The sequence below is a fragment of the Branchiostoma lanceolatum genome, chromosome 7 (assembly GCF_035083965.1).
Source record: "Branchiostoma lanceolatum isolate klBraLanc5 chromosome 7, klBraLanc5.hap2, whole genome shotgun sequence".
NCBI classification, from domain to species: Eukaryota; Metazoa; Chordata; class Leptocardii; order Amphioxiformes; family Branchiostomatidae; genus Branchiostoma; species Branchiostoma lanceolatum.
The window spans coordinates 5,283,503-5,305,716 of NC_089728.1; the positions used below are offsets into that span (position 1 = coordinate 5,283,503).

The 22,214-nt window shown below is 40.8% G+C and overlaps 1 protein-coding gene across 2 annotated transcripts in view; it reads right to left on the reverse strand.

Moving 5' to 3' along the window:
• The window catches only part of LOC136438795 (protein CBFA2T1-like), a 190,677-nt gene that overhangs the window by 102,637 nt on the left and 65,826 nt on the right, over positions 1-22,214 (reverse strand). The gene's annotated exons all lie outside the window — the stretch shown is intronic.

The following is a 22,214-nucleotide window of genomic DNA, read 5'->3' on the forward strand; positions in this document are numbered from 1 at the left end:
CAACCATTGGAGTTGGAAGATTCCACTTATCGCTTTTTGGCATCAAACTCAAAGTAGCCCCAAAACAGGTGCGAGAAAAGGGGAACTTTCAATTTGTTATGCTGTACAAGGAACTTTAATAATTTCTGGGCCACCCAATAATCACTATTCATACTAATAATGTAAAGAAATGAGAGTTGAATGAAGAGAAAAACACAAAAACAAACACAAAGGAAGAGGTACCATAAAAATACATTGTTTACTATAGGTGGTAGGAGAGCAACTTTTAAAACAATATCCCTCCATATATTGAACATCATTCCAATCAAATAATGTGTAGTGTTATTGATCCCTCAGCTGTGTGAATACATAGCTTTACATCATCCATCTACCAGGCTTGTTATATGTTAATGTCCTTTGCAGAAATGAAGAAAAAATTAACGACAAGGGAATTGTTTGGGAGCAAATCAGACTGGTTGCCCCTTCTGTCAGAACTGCCTGGGCCATCCATCCGTCAGGGGGAATGGGAGAGACCCTGTATAATGTCATTTGTGTTAGAATTTGCCACAGACTCATTACGAATTCATAGACCAACTGTCGGCATTCCTATACCACACCAGACCTCTTGGGAACTGTCCCTCCAAAATTATACAAGTGAAGACTGCTTCAAAAGTGTCCAAAGAATTCAGCTCTTACTGGAAATAATTCATACACTAGTCTGTACCAGTCGGATATTTTCAGAAGCATTACGGAAGATTTGAAAGAATATTTTTCCTGCACGTTCCCCCTATCTAGAAGAAATGGACCGGTCCCAGAAAGTGGGGTGCAGGTGCATGCAGTTGTGAAAGCTTTCAAGTGAGGTAATAGCCCGGCGGGTCGGCAGACCACCAGGCTCCAGGGGGCTTTAATGTGATAGGGAAAGTCCAGGTAGAGCCCAGCAAAACTGTACTGACAGTCCCGCAGTCCCACACACTTCTCACACGGCACTTTTTTCTAAAGATCTTTAGCTTTCCACCTGCGTGGCGACGGTTTATCCAAATCTCTTTTAAGAGGCGATTGTAAAAATGCTGTTATTTGTCGGCAGGAGTCAAATGCACGGTTTAGATGTGAGGAGTGGAGCGCGTCTGGCTGGGGATCTCAGCTGCTGAGTTCTTATCGCCGAAGTCGTGAGGACTCTTATGTCAGGATGGAAAAAGCACTAAAAGGTGTAATGGGATTCAGCTGGATAGCAAGTTCCTTTACACAAAATATCTTGGTTGAAAGGCGGTACTATTTCAAAGGCAGTACTATTTTATAATATTTAAACTTTCAATACTCTGCTACAGTTATATCAATTGTCAAAAGTGTGTGTGATGACAGATCTCACAGTCACCACACGACTTCTTTGATAACACTTCCTGACTTTGTCATGATTCCAGTGCAAAATACGACACCAGGAAGACGACGCTACATAGATGAAATAGATGTAACTCGGTATCTAACGCGGACGCGCTAAAAGACGAGCCGAACCCGAGACGGATCCTCGTGCCCTGCCCCGGCGTGATTCTAGATGAGCAGTGATACCCAACCTCGAACGATCAACACTGCCCTTCAGTGGGTGAGCAGGTGTTCAAACAGGCACACGGCTAATGGTTTCACCAATGTCAACGCAAATAAGTGAGTGCGGAATAAATGGCTTGTGCAGACAAGCGACCTAATCACCAGGTCTGGAGTAGTTTTGCGAGGAGAGGTGTAGTGGACAAGGGGTGGGATTACAGGAGATGGTTCCGGATCACATGATCACATGCAGTGATCAGGTGTCCAGATCTCCTAGTAATGCTGATTGATGTTTTAAATAGGGAAACCAATGCCTTTTGCACTAATTGACAGGCTGTACCATGTAGTATCTTATGGTATGGGGAGGTCTGTAATAGGCGTGAACACATGAAAGATGAAATTTCAGTAACTTAGAGTCACTTTTGTGTCACTTCTTTCATTAGTTCTAATTTTCGACGGTGTGCACACTGATAGTCTTTTTCAGGAAACAAAGGAAATAGGTAACAGAAGAGCATTATGTCGTGCAGTTTCTGACCATTTGAAATGACATACATGTAGATAATGTCAAGCCAAAGGAAAATACAGTCAGGTATTATAAGGCATTATCAGTAGTATCTTTTCCTACAAATAGTACTAGCAGAGCAGCATCACAAAAGAACACTTTCCTCAATCACCTTTAAAAAAATTTTTTAAGTCTTTAAACTGCTTGACTTTTAAATCAAATAACAGCGCTAGCCATTTTTGTATCTTGCCAAGAGATGATGTAGATTGACATCCTGACAGGAAAACATGTGATCCGACAAGGCAGATCCTTGTCAACCGCTGTTCACGGTGACCACAGTCGCTGCAGTGCGTTATGACATACGTCAATGTCACATTTCGCTCCTACACCCCTTCAATCTGTAGTCTGTGGCCCAGCGTGCCCCCCGAGCAGGTGTAGGTAGGAAGCATTATTAGTCAATAAGGGCGATAACCAAAGTGGAACAATCTAATAAGGACCCGTAATTTAGGAATGAGGTGTTCCGGCGGTCGCTCGGCTTGTGCCCTGGGGACTGCATCCCATCTACGACTCACGACGCAGCCACCTGGTTATAGACAGGAACGTCCCTCACTTACCACAGTCTAATAATGTCAGAAACGTAGCACAAACAGATGACAACACACAAAGCAAAAAAAGCTTTCACGTAAAAAAAGCCCGCACTGTATTAGGAATATTAACGTTAATTAATTTTCCAGCAAACTAAAAGATCTTTGTCAGATAAATATAGATGCTTTTTGATTTACTGGTTTTGTACAGCAAAGTTGTGAAGGTATGCCGAGGCGGGATCTTTCCTCCCGCTAACGGCGTGTGTGATGAAATGTAAGAGGGTTGTACAGCAGGTGTGGACACAGCTGGGAAGGGAGTCCGCTAAATTAAGCCATCAAGTCGACCAGATCAGCACAAATTTCTCTACAGACCCCAGCTATGAGCAGGCATAACTCAATATTGCTCCAGTCAATCCCCCTCCCTGCCTATGAAATGAGATAGAACTCTCATAATGTGGAGATACATAAAACAACCATATTATTACACTGCTGGGTTGGGTTTTGCTGAGGCTTGACTCTTTAAACACAGCTGAATGCTAAAAGATAAAAAAGTTGTAACTGGACATTAGAGTTAATGTTATACACCAGATTTTCACGAGAGGGATACATTTTGTTATGAGTAATAATTAGAATTTAACACAAGCTCACATAAACGGCGTCCCATAACACAGTTAACATAAGTCCGCTTGAAGACTACTGAAACATAATGTTTATTCAAAGCAGATACTAGTACCAAAAGAGAGTGTAAAACATGTTCTCCTCATTTCTGATTCAATACAATGTATATCCGTACAATCAAAACGTGATGTTGAAAATAACAGTTTCCTGATGCATTTCAGTTTTATATTGTTTGACTGTAACCCGAAAAAGAAAAGGACAATCTCTACCTACCAACCCTAATTTTTCAGGGACCATAATCGGAAGCATAACTTTACTTTTCCTAGGTCTCAGTCACTGTGCCTCTGGAATTATGGTCAGACTTTTGTCATTGGAGACAACTTTCCAGGCTAAAATTCCTAAACATGGTGTCTTATTTTGATACAGCATGTCATCAAATATATCAATATCATGACTGTTTTATACAGGATTTTCTTTAACTGGCAGACCACTCCCTTACCATAACTGATATTGCTACTGATGATCTTTGTTGATGCACCTGGCAGAAGCTAACATTACCACAAATTCAAAGGAACATGTCAACTATAAATATCACGTTTTTAAGACTTTTGGCAGTTTAGTATCTCATAAACGCAGTAACTCTTCTCCACACTTTGTGCACTATACGAGCACAATAACACCATATAGTACCACACCATAACCGATATTACAAAGAGAAATACGGCTCATTTAACAAATGGACACTGTCATAAGCACCCGATAGTCCTGATTCGGGGAACCGACGCTACTCGGCGAAACTGTGGCCTGTCTTTTCCACACTTTGTGCACTATACAAGCACAACAGCACCATATACATGTAGTACCACACTATAACCGATATTACAAAGAGAAATACGGCTCATTTAACAAATGGACACTGTCATAAGCACCCGACAGTCCTGAATCAGGCAGCAATGCTAGCCTCCATAGCAGGCTCTAACTGGCCTTCATTAGCCAGCCTGTAACCATCCTGCTGGTAGATGGTTACAGGCTGGTTGATGGTTACTGGCTGACTGCAAAAAGTGTATTATATGTATAAGCCCCCCAAAAAGGCCTGCTAGAGCCTGCAATGGAGGATACAGCGACGGTACTCGGCGAAACTGCGGCCCGTTTACGAGGCCGTGTCTCGGGCAGGTGGGTGAAAGGTGCCGGGGTCGGGAGGAAGCCACAGCTGGTGCGGAGGCCTGGCAAATTGAGCTGACAATCCGAGCAGATCACTGCAAATTTCCGAGCTGACCCAATCGTGACCAAGCATAACTCAATCTGATCTCCTTGGACAGGACCGACCACAGCAATTTGGTATCAAGACCGAAGGGCAGTCGATAACTTTGGCTCAACCAATAGGATACATTTACTGAGGGAACATAACATTACACATATGTATGCAGCAATCTTTCTGATGAAGAAATGACTTTAGATTCATTACTTTATTCCTGTGCTACAAACATAACACAGGAAGTCGGATACAAATATACAAGTAATATCAAGGACTGTAACTTGAAATTTGTACAAGTCCACAGTACTTGAATGTTATGATCTTAATGTATTAGATACATGCCAGGTATATGAAATTTCTGTGCTTTAACACAAAGAAATTGTAACATTTTTCATTAATTATGTAGATCTTTCTTTCCTCCAAGGAAAGAATATTCCCATTGTTGAACAACGTTTGTTAAGAGGGACTCCTGGAATCCTTATTTTTGAACTACTAAAGTTGTAAAATAAATTAAAAAACATTCCTTTTACCTAGCTTTAATATATTTGCATTTTATTAAATTAATATAAGTCCTTTACATGGAATAAAAATACTGCTAAAAGAGGACCAATATTTTGTTTGCAATTTACGGTATAGATTTGCTCATTTTGCTGCTGCTTTATACGATTTATAGTACAGTCAAAAAATGTTTTTTGCAAACGGACGAAAATTGATGCGCACACAGATGTTATCCATACAATCAAATCAACATGGCCTTAAGGCCACACCAATTTAATTTCTTGGTTAACAGATTTTTTTTTGGATTTTAGCACGAGGACATCATTAAAACAGAAAGCTGGGGTGAAAACTTGCACCTGACCCTGTTCACTCCCTGAAACTGTGTGCACCAAAGTACAACTTTCCTCTGGGATTCTGTTTTCATGTTGATTTTCCAATCTAGCATTTTTGTTAAAAAACTGTTAACCAAGAAATTATATTGGCGTGGCCTTAGATAAAAGGATGATTCAAGTTAAAACTAAGCTTACCTGTCAGATGAACAGATCCAGAAATGTTCACGTAGGAGACAAGATGTAATCATCAACGGGGCAGCAGGCAACAGACATGAAAAATAAACAAATAACAACATTAAGCTTACATGTACTTATTCCCTTATTCATTTATCTATTTCTGTTTTCTTAACCCTTAAGCTGCCAGTCCCGACTTAATTAGGGATACAGAAATATGCCTTGTGTGCTGGACCCGGTTATAACCGGGATAGGGTATTCCCCAGAACAAAACAGCTTTGCGTGCGTGTAGCGCGCGAAGCCGGGAAGTTAGGGGAGTTAGCGCCGCCGGGTGTTTCGCGGGTTTCGTGAGGGAGGTCAGGGGTCAAACATTTTTGATTTTTACTTGGCTAAAAAACATGGCAGCTTAAGGTGTGCTTAGTGCTTAACACACTACTTTACAGGCATGCCCTGTACAGAATAACATAAACATTGACGAAGAAATGAGAGAAACTACTAAACAGAAAACAGCCCAAAATAACCACATACACGTAATATATGCACAACCGAGCCTCAATCATAATCATATATCATAAATCAGTACATTTCCACAATGTGATCCTGTAAAATATTGAATTCAACTTGAGAAATGTTTTGGTGACAATGAAAACATACACTCAGGTAAAATAGAGCAACACATCATAAAGCTTTGTCTCTTAACAAGAAAAGGAAGTAAAGATTTCATCCATGAATGATATCATAAAAAAGGATGAAGGCAGACTTATCATATTTCTTGAGTTACAAAACATACAGTTGCATTGATGTGTTTCATTATGTGGTCATAATGTGTTGTGCCATTGCAATGTATACTCTCTGTCCCATAAATGGCAATTTTGCACTCCTATATATTTAATAGCCAAACAAAGGACTTCTGGTCATGTTTTGTTAAGAAGTTGCTGTACTGTGTCCCTCATAAATGCACTTCCATTTATCTTTAATGGCGAAACAAAGACTTTTGGTCATGTTTTGTTGTTGCATTACTGGTAACATGACACGCATGCATGCCCTTGGTGCTGAAAGATGGGCTGCAGCAATCACTTGCAGAAACGGACCTCTCAGGGACTACAGTCTTATACAAATAAACTACAGATCATCATTCCAGGGTGTTATTGCTCCTTTAAATGAACCCCTCCCTTGTCAGACTCCAGGCTTTCCTCTGTTTGGCGGTTTGTGGCCATGGGCCCAGGTGCTTAAACTACAGATCAAACAATTGTATTCCAGCTTTAAAATCCCCTACAACCATAATTTTTTTTGTGCCAAAAACTAGAAGGCAGATGTCTATGTCAAGTAGGATACGACCTCTGGAATTGTTTTTGTTGATTACATTCATTTCATTTCCTATCATTGAAATTGTCAAGTCAAGTAACAAGTCAAGTAACACAGCAATGCACAGGTCACCCAGGCAGCGTTGCTGATGTCAGGTTCTGGACCTGTCACACAGAGAACATTTCCTGTGCAAATGAACTACAGATCAAACAACAGTGTCCATTTGTTAAAATCCCCTACAGCTACACACTGCAGGCGAATGTCTATATCAAATAGGATACAGCCTACAAAATATGAGTACGAAAGAAGTGCATTGTAGATTTCTTCAACAAACATATCCTCAGGACCTCTCCTCTGTCAAACTGTTCTTCCTTGTTGCTTTCTTGAAGTTTATTTAACTTGTTGCTCTAAGTAACTTTCAATGGCATTAGAACACTTCCCTTTGAGCTAGATTTTGTTCGGCTACATCTACAACTGAACTAACCGTCCCCATACAATGGACCATGAACTCACACTCACCCACGCTTCCCAGAAAAAAAAGAGAGAAGGGAACTGCCAACTGTTGTTAAGTTGTGCTTGGCACAGGTGGGTAGCCAAGCCTGATGTATTAACCCAGGGAAGCGCGGGGATCACGGGCCGCCCTGTATCAACCTTGAACTATGTGCGGGGATCAAGGTGATCAAGCGACTTCTCCCCTAATGCCCCGACAACATTACAAGAATGGCAATTTCTTCTCAAGCTAACCCTCTCCTAATGCTGAAGGTCAAAAGGACATGGAATACATCACTGCACTGCCTTGTAAACAATGAAGCAGATTTGGTCAGGAATACATAATACTGCAAAGGCTACTCCTGGCATAACAATCCCATAAATACATACAAGGACTTTCATATCAGTTATCAGCAGTACATCGTTGTATGCAGATAAAAACATGTTATCGTTAGAACAGAACATAAGACTTAGCGGCAGAGCTTCCCAATGACACTTGCTTGGTCACTGTTATCAAATAGGACTCTTCTACTGTACAATTAGGGAACAGGTGGCCCTCGCACTCTAAGAAATTGAGTGATCAAGAGAGGAACAGTAAAACCTCTTGGTCATCAGGATTGCTTCTGTGCTTTGGACATTCATCAAGATGTGATCGCTTACACACATTGTAGTCTGGCAAGATAGCTTCGGGTGCTAGACTCATCCTTCATGTGCTTCTCTTTTTTCATTGTGTTTGCATGGTCTGCACACTTGCCACATCTGGTTAAAATTCCGTGGAGCCAGCGGCCCGAGTTTGTGCCGCCGGGTCTGGACATGGCTAAAAAAGAGTCGCATGTGGGTGGATAGCTGGCAGTCCTGTGTATGAGGGAGCTTTAGGCATTAGCCTTAAGCGTCAAATCTAATGTAAAAGAGCCTGACACACTTATTGAGAAGAGTGGGGGTGTATTTATGCAGAAACACAAGCTGTAGCAAAGTTGCATTGCACTACAACAAGCTGCTTTTCTTTACCGCTGACTGTACAGACATCACTATAACATTGTATGGGTGGTTGTTTCTTACCCAAGGCAACATCAAATTCATTGGTCTTGCTCTTTTCAATTCAGCAAACAAGACAAAAAATATTTCTTTAACAACAGGCCTAGGCAAACTACAAAGAAACTACTTTGGGAAGGCTTGACACTGTGAAAGTTTTACAAGCATCTGATCAAAGTTACAGTTGCACGGAGTGGCAAAGGTCAGGTGACCTTTGACCATTTTGGAGCATATCCCAGTGGCGAAGGCTTTACCCCGTAATGAGAGGATATAGATATAGGAAGTAGAGTTACAACCCTCATACAAACTTTTAAGGATCAGGTGTATATCACAGTCCGAAGTTCTGACAACGGAAAAAAAATGTGTCTACATTTTTACTAAGATTTATGTTTCCTTGAAAGCAATACAACTGGTAATATATGATATACAATAAAACAAATTCAGATAAATGTACATCTCAGCAGTTACATTATATAATACTGTAAATACCTTTAAATTCGCGATGATTTGATTTTGTGATAGGGAGAAAATGGAGTGTTTGCGGCAGCTTTAAGTTTGTGGTAGTACTACTGTTACATATTATACAGTAATGGAATTACTGGTTTTAAGTTCATAGTGAACACTACAAACATAGAGCCACTGCAAAAATTTAAAGGATTACAGTAGCTGTCATGGAAGATGTAGAAGGGAGTAAAACCAAGTACAGATCTAAGACTTTATCTAAAAAGGACAGCAAAAGTCCTATTTGGCCACAGATGGCAGTGGGCAGAAGTTGACAGATTGAGCTGTAAACCCCTTGAGTTCATTAACAAGAATTTCTGCTTGGCTGGGACATTGATCCAGACATCGGAGCAGGGATTCCGTAAGACTCCTAATTGGGTACTTTGCTTGCATTGTGGAGGAAGGATGTCATGGGGACAGGTGGGCTTACTGCAGATTAATGAGAGCCTGTAAAAACCAAACCTGTGATTACCAAGTTATTGCCTGGTTCAATGCCAGGACACACACACACTTCCTGGAAAAAAACAAACCTGGACTTACTTGTGCTCACTTTGTTTGCGTCCTTTCCAAATACACCACATAAGTTATCAAACAAGTAATACATTCTATTTTAAAGAAGCTGCTAGGGGCCCAAACCTATGTCACTTCTTCCTGAGCACAAAAGCTATCTACAACTCTAACTTGGTACCCGTATCCACCTTCACCCAAAAGATATGAAAACTGGAAATTCCACAACAGTACCAACAAGCTGTAGAGGGACAGAAACCTAACAACTTTGAGCTCTCAGAAAGACGTACCCACATACCTAATAATAGTAATATCAAGACAATCCACCCAGGCCTTTCTTGGGTTATTATGTTCACATATACACACCCACACGCACACAGGACAGACACACAAATACATTTGAATGCAGCTGTCTAAAATATAGTCTCCATTTTTCATTGAAGTTAAGTCTAAAGATCAACATAATAAAGAATCCCACCAACGCACTAGATTATGAGACATTGCTGTCTCCTTTAATAGTTCATATACAGACAGATGGCTCCCCTAATGAGCGCATGTTTTTCCTTGCTTAAAAACCCCGACAGGGCTCTGCATTGTCCGTGATATACGTCACGCACCCGCTGGCACTGCAAGTTTCTTCCTGGGCACAGGTGGTGCTGAGGCACGGATGAATTAAATTGCAAAACTCTCAGGTTCATTAGAATTTCTATTTGACTAGTTGGACATTGATTTCTGCAGTCCAATACTTCCCAAGTCCTGCCAATTTCTTGGGCAGAATTCGGGGGCTCCGCATCTGGTGCAAGTCCCAAGAACAGGTGGCGGAGGAAGTTTGGAAACAAATTAAGTCATCGCATGTTCCTGACTGGGAAATCTTTAGGTATGGATGAGGTAATTGCAAGGCGTGAGACGTGGGGCTGCAATCCTTAAGCCACTTTCATCTCGCAAAGGTGATTAGCAAATTACTGTGGCGAAGAAAGATTATTGTGACCTTCCTCTTACAGAACAAATAGCAGGAAATCCGGGGGGAGGACTGTCACATTTAAATTTTCACTCTGAGAGCCCAAAGATTTTGTCCAAGAATGAGCAACTTTTTAATAAAAAAATCACTTTTCTTGTATAAACCTATGTCTCAAATATTCCAGGGAAATTTCTTAAAGTCTAGGGTATGCACAAATAAAGACAATGAAATATTGACTCAGCAGCTAGGACGATATACTGTTAGCTGGTATTTGGCACTTGACCTCTTTCTTTTCTACAGACTTGCTGCCAAACTTTATTCTCATACCCATTTCTTCTCCCTTTACACCTCGCGGCAATTCCGCTCACTTTCTCGCTTCAGTGCCGGCGGAAGTTCCATCTATTCCGTCTGATCACCCACGGAATCCTAATTGTGTACTTAGCTTGCAGGACGCTGTGCCGGCGGCGAGGGGTACAGCTGGTCTTAGAACACAGATAGATTGAGCAATCAGAGCGACCTGATTGCTTAGCACTTCTTCATGCACTGGCATGCCATTGAACACATCTTTAAGTAGCAGTACAGCACTACGATCTCCGGAATCACAATCAACGTTTTACACAAGTTTTCCTCGCAATCCGTCTTTGCCCATCTTTAATGGAACCCGGGGCGCTTCCCTTATTCCCGCGCTGCGGAAAAAATTATACGTTTTGAGTGATGGCTGAATTTCTCATTGTTTCCTTCTCCCGAGATCACTTTGTCAGCTGAAGGTTTATTATGTGACAAAATGGAAGTGACCTTCGACGTACCTCTACACGCCGAACAGATTACTTTGGAGACTGCAGGTGGCTCTTGGAGTGGCAGACAGATAGCTCTAATCAACCCATGCTGATTGCTTACTGTCCCCTCATGTAGTAGAACACAATTGCACACCAACCACCCTAGCTGGCAGATTTAAGAATTACAATTTTCAACTCCCTTTGCATTCTGATGCTTACTTCTCTGAAGGCTAGAGAAGGCAGAGTACAAGTGTACGGATCGGGCATACAGCCGTTTCTATCACTGCGGTGGAAAGAACTGGAGAAAGTTTAAAACAAGAACCAGCATGATTTAGAGTTGCCTATTGACTGGCATGACTCTTAGCAAGCAACACCCAAATAGAAGTCTACTTGTATCATAGAAAGTACAAACATTAAAAAGCAATGAATAGCGAAGTTCTTTTATTCACAACCAAGTATTCACACAAGCCAACGTTTCGATGACTGTCTGTCATCTTCATCGGGGCATTCTTATTCAGGCATTCTCCAACCTGATGAAATTATTCACCGAATAAAGAGCCATGTGTAACTACTTATTCAGCACCAAGGACAGGGTTAGCTTTCATGTAGTGTGAGGGGTCTATCATTAGTTACATTACACTGACGTGGGAACGACACTTCTTGTTTGTTTGATTGCTTCTTTGTTTGTTTGTTTGTTTGCTAAGTTGAATCTACCTGGTATGTTGGAACCAGACTTGTGTTAATTACTAGAGCATAGCAGTACTGAAGGTTAAAATAACTAAAGTTAGAAAATGTATTTCTATCTTAGGAGAACTGTCTTTCACTTGCACTTCAACAGAAAATAGGTTTTTCTCTTTGTGCAAAGAACCATGTGTTTTTAGCAGCATTCCTAGAAAAAATGCCTCCGAGTCTAAAATAGCACCAATGCTAGAAACACCTGGCAGTAGTCACGACAATCTGATTAAAATAAACACACTTTCCACCCAAGAAAAAAAGGTGGCACGAAATGTGTATTAATGTGCCATTGGTTCCTGCTTTGACATAATGACATAAGAAGACAATAGAAAAAATAGCACTTTACAATTCTTTATGGCAGATTTTAGATGGAGTTTCAAAGGTTTTTCTAACAACAGGTACAACAATTCATGGGGATGTCCAATAGCTCAACTGGTAGCAGCCTCACAGTTGAACTCCTCACAGATGAACTCCTGGTTCCAATAAGTTGCTAACCTGGAGACCCCCATTCAATGCCGGGTCAGTACATCTTGGTTTGAGCTGCACCCAGCTTTTAGAAGGGACGTAAAATGTGGGTCCCGTGTTAGCGGGGAAGGGCTAGCAACCCCTCCCTGTAAAAATATACCCTGCTACAGAAACATCAAGGAAATTTGCTTCTCTATGTGCCATTAAGGCACTACAAGGGTCTGAACAAACGAACCTGAATCCATAGACCAAAATGTACACCTTGTTATGCAAATATAGCCTGCAGTCGTTAGTTAAGATGTCAACCTCAGCTGGCTTGTCTGCCTCTCTAATTCCTTCTATCAGATTCAATCCAAGGTCCCATGTTTCACTGCATACTACAGTCTCGCCATATCGGTGTGCCATTACATGTACAATGAGGTGGGGTTTTCTCAAGATTACAAACCCTGCAGCAAAGGGCTCGACTTTTAACACAACATACAGACACAAGACAAATGTCACTAAACAGACCCTCTATCCTCACTAGTATGCTGTTTCTCCATAGATCTTCTGTTTTGAAAAGTCAAGTCTATACCAATTCATCTTTTTTGATCTTTGACATTCTTAAGTAGAAATGGAATAAGACTAAGAGGACAATGTGAGAACAGAGGGCTGAAAAGTTAAGTCTATACCAATTTATCTCTTTTGTTCTTTGACATTCTTATAAGCTAGTAGAAAAATTATTGGAGTAAGAGGACAATGTGGCCCACAATGTGAGAATAAAGAGCTGGAGGGAAAACTTTAATATGATATCACTCCCTTAAAACTGATGTGAAAAGGCACAGATTTTCCCCTCAAAATCTCTCTTTATGTTGATCTTCCAGTCGAATGTTGTCTTTTTTAAATTTCAAAAACCAACAAACCAAATAGGTGTGGCCTTACAACAAGTCCTGTTGATAGCATCATTAATTGGTTTGTATAATGTTAGGTAATATTTATTTTCGAGCCTGTACCCTACTGAGTACCTTACAGCCTACTGTAAATGCAAAAAAGTTTGGGGTGGTTTTATGTTCGCGGTTTTCGCACTGACCGTTTAACCGCGAATATTTTTGTCCGGCACTGTTGCAGTATCGGTATGTTACAATAGCACTGCCGTAAACTTAAAACCACCGCGAAGAGTCCATTTTCCCCTTAGCATGAAATTAAAACCACGCGAACTTAAATGCATCTACAGTAATCCTATTGAGTGGGCAGACAACATTTGAACACAGGTGGCAGCAGTTTGGCTCTTTAATTCTATCTGTTGCATTAAAGTCATCAGGCCATATCTGGGTAATACACTGTCTACTGAATTGTGTCTTAAAAACTTATGGACAGTCATAAACATAGCGAAATAGAACTGACAAGTCAAGATCGTACAAGGCAAAGTAAAGTGAAGTAGGGTATTGCAAATTTTGCTGGTTAGAACTGTCCAAAAAGACTACACAGGGGACTTATAAAATCTGGTTTATGTGCACAGGTGGTCACTATAGACGGGATTCTTAATGCTTATGTCAATGGGAAAAATTATTGAAGATATAATGGAACTTAACTTTAAGTTTTATAATGGTCACATAGGCCAGGTGGTCCTTCTGTAGAGGGGGTCACTTGCACACGTTTGACTGCATCTACAAACTGTTTGAAGAAGTCAAGAAAACGCACTACATAAAGACATAAAAGCAACCAGGTCTTCTGTCGCCCTCCATCAACGACATAAGAACTTAGAGCCCAGGTGGCCTCAGGCTTCATTAAATCCCGACTTGGGCTTAAAACAGAATACAGAGTGTGTTCTTAATTGAAAGTCCGATCAGACCTGAAATTTTCATATTGGATTCCACTTGAGGCCGGTGGCGGGGAGCTGGAGCGCAGGTGGTAATAAGCCTTGATAAATGGTCTCATCAGGCCGTATGGATCGCCAGCCCTTTGTACAGCACATGCACGGCACACTCCGGCTCTGCTTACAGCTTCTAGTCCCTCTTCTCTGTGATCACCAACTTGCACCGACCTTCTTACAAACATGTGTGCACCAGTCACAGTAAAGTGTGCACCAGTCACAGTAGAGACTGGGGGAGAGGGATGGGGTAGGGAATCAATGCTATAACGTCAGACCTTTGTACCGCACAAGTACGGCACACTCCGGCTCTCCTTACAGCTTCTAGTCCCCCTTCTCTGTGATCAGCAACTTGCACCAACCTTCTTATATACATGTGTGCACCAGTCACCCTAAAGACTGGGTAAGGGGGATGGGGTAGGGAACTGATGCTATAACGCCAGGCCTTTGTACTGCACAAGTACGGCACACTCTGGCTCTCCTTACAGCTTCTAGTCCCTCTTCTCTGTGATCACCAACTTGCACCGACCTTCTTACATGTTTGCAGGAGTCATTTCAAAGACTGGGTGAGGGGGATGGGGTAGGGAATCACGGCTATATAATGCCAGGTCTTTGTACCGTACATGCACCGAGCACTACGGTTCTTCTAGCAGCTTCTTGTAACTCTTACCTGTGATCAGTAACTTGCACCGACCTTCTTACATGTGTGAACCAGTCATTTTAAAGACTGGTTGCAGGGGGATGAGGTAGGGAATTAACGTTATAACCCGTCACACAAAGTTAAGTGATTGTTGTTGTAGCTGACTGCTTGGGAAGTGATTCAAACCAGATAAAAGCAAGCATGAAATACCTTTGAAGACATCAAATAAAACTAGATATTGGTAAGTTCTGAGTAGGGCTTTGAGGAATCTTAAATGTTGAGTTTCAAAGAGATCTGATGTTTTTATCTGGCCCACTCTGTTCATAGTAGTTGGTGGTGCAGTGTTTTAGTGCAAACTCACAAAATAAAGGTCAGCCCAGTATAAGTATCTATCCTGCTCTTTCTTTAGTTGGTGTCATTCTGCAATTGTTGCCTCCCTTGGTTAAGAAAAGCAACAGGGATGTCTGTATGGCTCAGCTGGCAGCAGCCTCACAGTTGAGCTCCTGGTTTCAAGACGTAGTTGATAACTGGGAGACCCCGGTTCAATCCTGAGCAGGACATCTCAGTTGAGGCTGCACCCGATTTTGCAGGGGACGTAAAATGGTGGAGTGGCCTCATAATCGAGGAGCTGCCTATAAAATGGGCATGTTAAAGGGGAAGGGCTAGCAACCCCTCCCTGTAGAAATACACCCTACTATTGAAGCAGCAAGGAAATATGTGCCACCTATTAGGCAGGGTCTGAACGAATGAACAAACAAAGAAAAAGCAGCAACACGGCACACCAACAGCCTAGATATATAAGTAACACAGTAAAGGTGGGTCACGGAGGATACTGGTCGGAGTTTGTGGGAAGATCTCAGCTGGCGGCACGAGAAGACAGATGGGTCCATTAAGCCTGGGGAATCAGCCTGTATCTAGACATTCATACATGCATGGACCACAGTCTGGGATGGGGTGGGGGCACATCTATTGAGATGTCTCCACTATCGATCAGCGTTCTCCTGGGTACGGAAATCAGACAGATGGATAGATGGACATCTGTGGAGGGAGGATGGGAATGAATTGGAAGGGGGGGGGGGAGACTGGTGGAAGGAACGGTCAGTGTGATTTATGAATGGTGAAGTCATGGAGAGTCGGTTTGGCCAATCCACTTTTAAATCTTGGGAGTGGACGTTTTTACTTGTATTCAAAGCTAAAGTCACATTTGAAATACAATTTCTGCAGATGACTTGCAGAATTCTGCACTCAAATGCAGAATACGGCGCAGAATTCTGCATCCGAATGCAGAATTCTGCAGAATTGACCAAGACCTCTGGCTGGGACCTATCGATTTTACTTAATATGTTATTGTTGACATATACTATTGTAGTCATATTGTACAATATTAAGTTTCCTTCTCACAATAATGAAACTTTTCTGGATTTAGATGGTGTTCAGGATTTAAAGGGTTGCCTGTTAATTATAGAATTTTTTGGTACTTAGCATGACAGGACATCAATCATTTTAGTGTTGGGTATGTAAAGTTTAGCCTTTCTGTAATTTTACTGTTACAGTAGAGTTTTTGGCGAGGTTCTGCAAGAATCATCAATTGACGAGGATCTACGACTCTTTTCTGTCCAAAGACTGCTGAGTTTTGTACAGCAAGGCCACAACTGTTCCAAGAATTCCCTCAAATTCATATCGCAAACAATTTGTATAGCAAATATGATTAATGTTAAGGAGTACGTGGTATCTGCAATGCTAGCATTTGGAGAGGTTTTACCTCACAATTCTAGATGTTATATAAGATCCATGACAAGTGAAATAATTATATAGTTCACAGACATATCGATACAGAACATGAGTATCTTCATATCTTCAATGTTTCCAATGGTGACACACGCAGAGAAAAATGTACGACCAAGAACTTGTAAAGACACTAAAGGGAATGCTCTCAATTTTGTGTAGTAGTTATTTTCGGGTAATTCATTACTTATACGGATGCTATAGCTAGCTGGAGGTCTGCGAAACTCTTTGAATTCCCATAATCTAGAAAATGTATGACCAAGAAACTTGCAAAGACACTTTTGTGTACTGTACTAGTTATTTTCAGGTAATTCATTACTTATGCGGATGCTATAACTAGCTGCAGGTCTGCGAAACTCTTTGAATTCCCGTCCTGATTTCCTCGACGGGAAGAGGGAAGGGACTCAGGTGGCAAAAGTGGAAGAAAGATGGAGCCATTAAAGACTGCGGATCACCAGCATCTTAACACATGCCTCTGACGGGAGAAACCGGTCCATGAATCTCAATATGCTACTGTCCCCCCGCGGATAGAATCCTCCAGTTCAGGGGAGGGTAGGAAAAAATCAAAGAATCAGAACGGGTGAGCTGTGCCGAGTTTAATGAGCCACCTCAGATTCCATTCTTCCTCATCGGAAGGGAAAATTGGCACTTAGGCGGCCGTGGAGGTATAGTTTACCCTACTTAAGGGTGAAATACTTGTGCTGTGGTACAACTAATGGTGACCTAGAGACTAACTTGTTAGAGTTAAGTGTAGCTACATGGACCTGGATGGTAGAGCAGAGGGAGTGATTGGGCGATGGGATAAACCGGCCCATAAATTGCAATACATGCACTTTGCCTCAACAACATCATTTGTTTCATTCTCTCTTCTTTATCTAGAGAAACTGTTTGTTCAGTTCAGTGCACATTCGTCTTTTTATACAGGATTCTCTTGTTTCTGAGAAGCAGCAATTTGGAGATCAAAAATAAAGGACATCATAATCTGCTGGTTCTGTGTCTGCACAGCCTCACATGAAAATGTTCTTCAGTTGCAATCAGTCTTTCTTTAATTTGTTCCATTGCAACTTGCATCTTGTGAGCTCCCTTACCTTTATCTCTTGCTTTTTTTAAGGAGTGACCTGGTCATGCATCAACATATTTTGAAGTTTGAAAGCCATCAAACTCATAACTTGGTCCTTGTATCATTGTCTGAAATTGCCTTAAGAGAAGAATTAACAGAGCTTTGTATTTTCTGTCCACCTCAACATCTTCTATGAAATAATGCAGGTTTTTATTACATAGTCATAAACCATCCTTGCAGGATACACTGTTGAAGGATAATTTTCACGTCACAATGGAGTCTATGTAATATGCTATTCTACATCAATCTTTGGAAAAGTGAAGTGGGAAACATCTGAAGATTGGGCAGTTCTGTGCTGTGCCTGAAGTCAAGACAATTGAGTCCACACAAAACTGGGAATGTTAGAAAGGAGGGCAAATCAATTCTTTTCACATTGTGTATACCCTACTTACAGAAAATACAATGCAGTTACTGTTAGTATCTACTTGCAAACTGCTATCTTGGTCAGACACTGCTCTCACAATTTCTAGGTGGATCTATTCTGTGGTCTTCTAACCAGCAGGAGTGATGTCTGCTGAGACATAATTGATGACCAGTCCTCCTTTATTCATGAAAACTATAGAGATGACACAGATTTTTTTAGCTTTCATCGTGCCAGTATGATAGCCATAAAAACTGACACTGATGAAGAGCCCAAAAGGCTGTATGATGGTAATTTGTCTTTCCACTGGCAATGTTCTCTGTGACAGACAAGAGTCATACACTAATGAGTGTCCCAAAGTACCAGACTTAAGTACGTCTGACGAGTGTTTATATCGCCTGCAGGAAACTATCTTGTCCCAGCTCCCTCACGGTCTGTAGGCACTTCCAATATATTTGTTTAAAAATTTGAAAGTTCCATAGCCTTTTTGAGGCCGTTGGGCAGGGCTGTCTCCAGCTTTAAATTTTTTTTTCCGTCCCACTCATTCTTTGAGATTAAATGTTTTCATTTTCTTTGTTAAATCTGTCATTTAAAGCCTACAAAAATGCATTTTCATCAATTTTTTGTCATGAAGTTTTTGGGACGGACAGGGTCCTGGAGACAGCCCTGCCATAGGGGCAGTGGCCATGGGTTGTTACTGTGTCTGGGACACTGTATTGGAAGGCGGAGCCCATCCCTTTCCTTCCACCACATGCACCTTTTTACTTTATTTACACCTGGGTGGAGTTAAAGGAAAGACATGTGAAGTGCCTTTTCCAAGGACACTCAGGTATAGTGTGTGATACTTCTACAAAGATTCTTTTAAAATCACATTGACTTGTCATACAATGTTGGTGTATTTGTGGTGCTATTGAGACCCTTTCTTGTGTGAGAGATTCACTTAATAGGTATTCAGTAAGACAAAAATGATCAGATACACAGACATCAACTAAACTCTTCTGAATACATATCAAATTTTTACCACCTTGGCATATCAAAGATAATTTCATGCACATTCACAAAGTAATATTTTGTAACAGCTTATTAAACACACAGTGCGTGAGCTGCAATACGCAGTGCCAACAGCACCAACGGTCATCCATGATAATGGGTCAATAAGATCATTTTCCATGATGTATTCTGATTGTACATGTTCAATAATTGCTCTCATATGACGGTCCACAACTCCTAAAATATTTATTGTCTCTGGTAGTTATGAGACATAAAAGTGAGACAAAATCCTGGGGAAATCAAAACCTATGGCGGTATTACCGCTCAGATCTTTGTTACCCATTTCGTAGCGATGGAACATATTGAAAATATGGCATGCAACTCAGTTTTTATTCCTAAATCTATACAATATCTCAGCATGGGAGAAAGACTGTGATACAATCTTTACAAGAATTCCCTGACTTAGGCCACGCCAATTTGATTTCTTGGTTAATGGATTTTTTTTTTTAAATTTTACCACGAGGACATCATTAAAACAGAAAGCTGGGGTGAAAACTTGCACCTGACCATGTTCCCTCCCTGAAACTGTGTGCACCAAAGTACAAACTTTCCTCTGAGATTCTGTTTTCATGTTGATTTTCCAATCTAGCATTTTGTTTTAAATTCCGTTAACCAAGAAATTAAAATGATGTGGCCATAGTATACAATGTACTTTCTAATCTAATTTCCCATAAGATTAAAATTGTACATGTGTATTTGGTATTTCAACAAGTCAGGTTTTCATAGTATTTCATACTAATACTATGTAATCTTTCCACGTATACACATTCAGTTCGATTTTCAAAAAGCTCCCTTCTGACGCGAAAGAACATCATTTATTTCAAACTGAAGGCACCAAAGGTGGATCCAGTTTCAAAGCCTGCCCACATCTCTGTCATATGTCGCGTATCATATTATGACACCTCAGATACACATTATCTTTTCATAATCAACTAGAGTTCCACGACCTCATACCTTTGCCAAATGATATCAACCTTTTTTGAGTAATGTACCATAAATGTTTCTAATTGATTATACAAATAATGACCTCATTTGCATATTGAATTATGTCCGTTGATAATTTTCTCTACCTAAATAACACATTCAAGTTGTTCAAATTATAAAAGTTCTAATTTAGCAAAGAAGGCTATTGTAGCATTTCCCCATAGATTATGTAAATGGTGCCCTCATTTGCATGATTTATGCTAATAATGTCCATATTTACTGAACTTCCAAGTGCCACAAGAATGAAATTCCCTTCATTTAGCACTATTAAATTATAGTATTGTCTCATTGATTATTCAAATTAGGTCTTCTTTTGCATAATTGATACCTATTGATACCCCTCTTTCTATTATAGTTTCTTGAATTTATCAGATTATCGAAGATACATGAATTATATATTGGGTTGGTTTTGTTTAACTGATATTTTTCACATCACCCTCCTGGTAACTTGTATTGAATGTAACACTTTTTATTCTCCCTTAAACTACTACTCTTCAATAGAACCCTCACGAAATACATTGTGGATAATACAGTAGTTTTTTTTCTAACAGGAACATGCACATTGTATCTAGACCAAATCATATTTTCATGATATACATTGTGCGTTTACATCACATGCTTCAGCAGTGGTGTGATCTTTAGAATTCCCACGAGATTGTTTTAAGTATTACATGATATCCCATATATATCTATCCCCATGCATGTGGAGTGATAACAATCCAACCGACAGTCTTACTTAGCAAGATTTGATCCACTGTGATCCTTTTATTGTCATATTCTAAAATCCTGACAAATCCCCCTTAATTTTCTTGGACTAGCCCTTTCCTTGGAGCATATCTGGAACGGAGCCAAAGTTTTTTACACTTTTTTTATGGCAGGAAATTGTGCGTCGCCCCTCCCCACCTGCCTCCCTCACAATATCCCGGGATCCAGCAGCTTGCAATGATAATATCAGGCTTTGCACATCATTTGTCAGCGGCCCAGATACCATCAGATGTACTGCCAGGGAACAGGAGAATAATTGGCTTGTAAAATGCGGGCTTGCGCTGGATGTGTTAGCAAGCATCTCATCAGAGATCAAGGCGATAACAATGAGCGCCCGGGGGGAGACGGCACCGCCAGGGTGAAAGACAAGGAAATTCTACACTTTGAAACCTCTTTTCATCTGAAAAAGCATTCTGCTTAAACTTCATCGGTAGATAATTACCTTTGCCAAGGTTATGTTTTTGGTGAAGTTTTTGTATGTTTGTGGAAAGCATACTCGAGAAGCTGTGGATGGATCCTTATGATATTTGGTAGGTGGGTAGGGGTCATAAAAACAAAGGTCAAGTTTGATAATGGGTCTCCTAGCGGCTTTCTAAGGTACAGCAGCAGAACTTACTAGTTTCACATCTTGTATTCTGGACATGCTATGGTCATGGCATTTAAGTAGTAGATAGCTCTTGGGGCAGGGAGTAAGTGGTGTATGTTTGGGCCCCCTAGTGGCTTGTTTAGAACTGCAGTGGCCAATCTTATTTAGAATTTGTTTAAAACTGAGTTACATCATGCTGAAACTAGCTATCACTGTGGGAACGCAACACATGTAGAAAAAAATGGCTCAGACCCAAATTCAAGTAAGTCTGTGCTGCTATTGTGGATTTGGGAGGATAAGGCAAAAGAAAGCCTATTTCATGGGTGTACCCCTTGGGTCACTGTGCTATTCAAACTGGTAGTACAGTCTGGTTGTTACAGTTAATAGTTTGACTGTGATTTCACATGTAGAAGACTGTAAGAACTGTATAGATCATACATTTTGTAATATTTAGTGCAGTTTGCTCCATTAGTTTGGGAAAGTTTGGGATGCTACCAGTGGAAAGACAGTGTCTGCAACCCAACTACTCACACATACCAACCAACCCTTTGCAAACAAAATTTTGCGAGCAAGCCACGCCTTCTGTTTTCAAACGCACTCACCTCTCCCTCTGGATACATCTACTTGAACGTCCATTCACATCAACTGTCAAAATTCTGCCAAGAATACCCTAAGACCTTGACGCACCTTTAACAATATCAGTGCTATCTCGAGACCATCTTAAGAACATCTCGAACACCTGTCAGCTAGTGAATATCTGAAGTGTGAATACCTACCGGGATTACTGATGCTGCACATTAATTAAGAAGATCTCTTCAATTTTTTTGT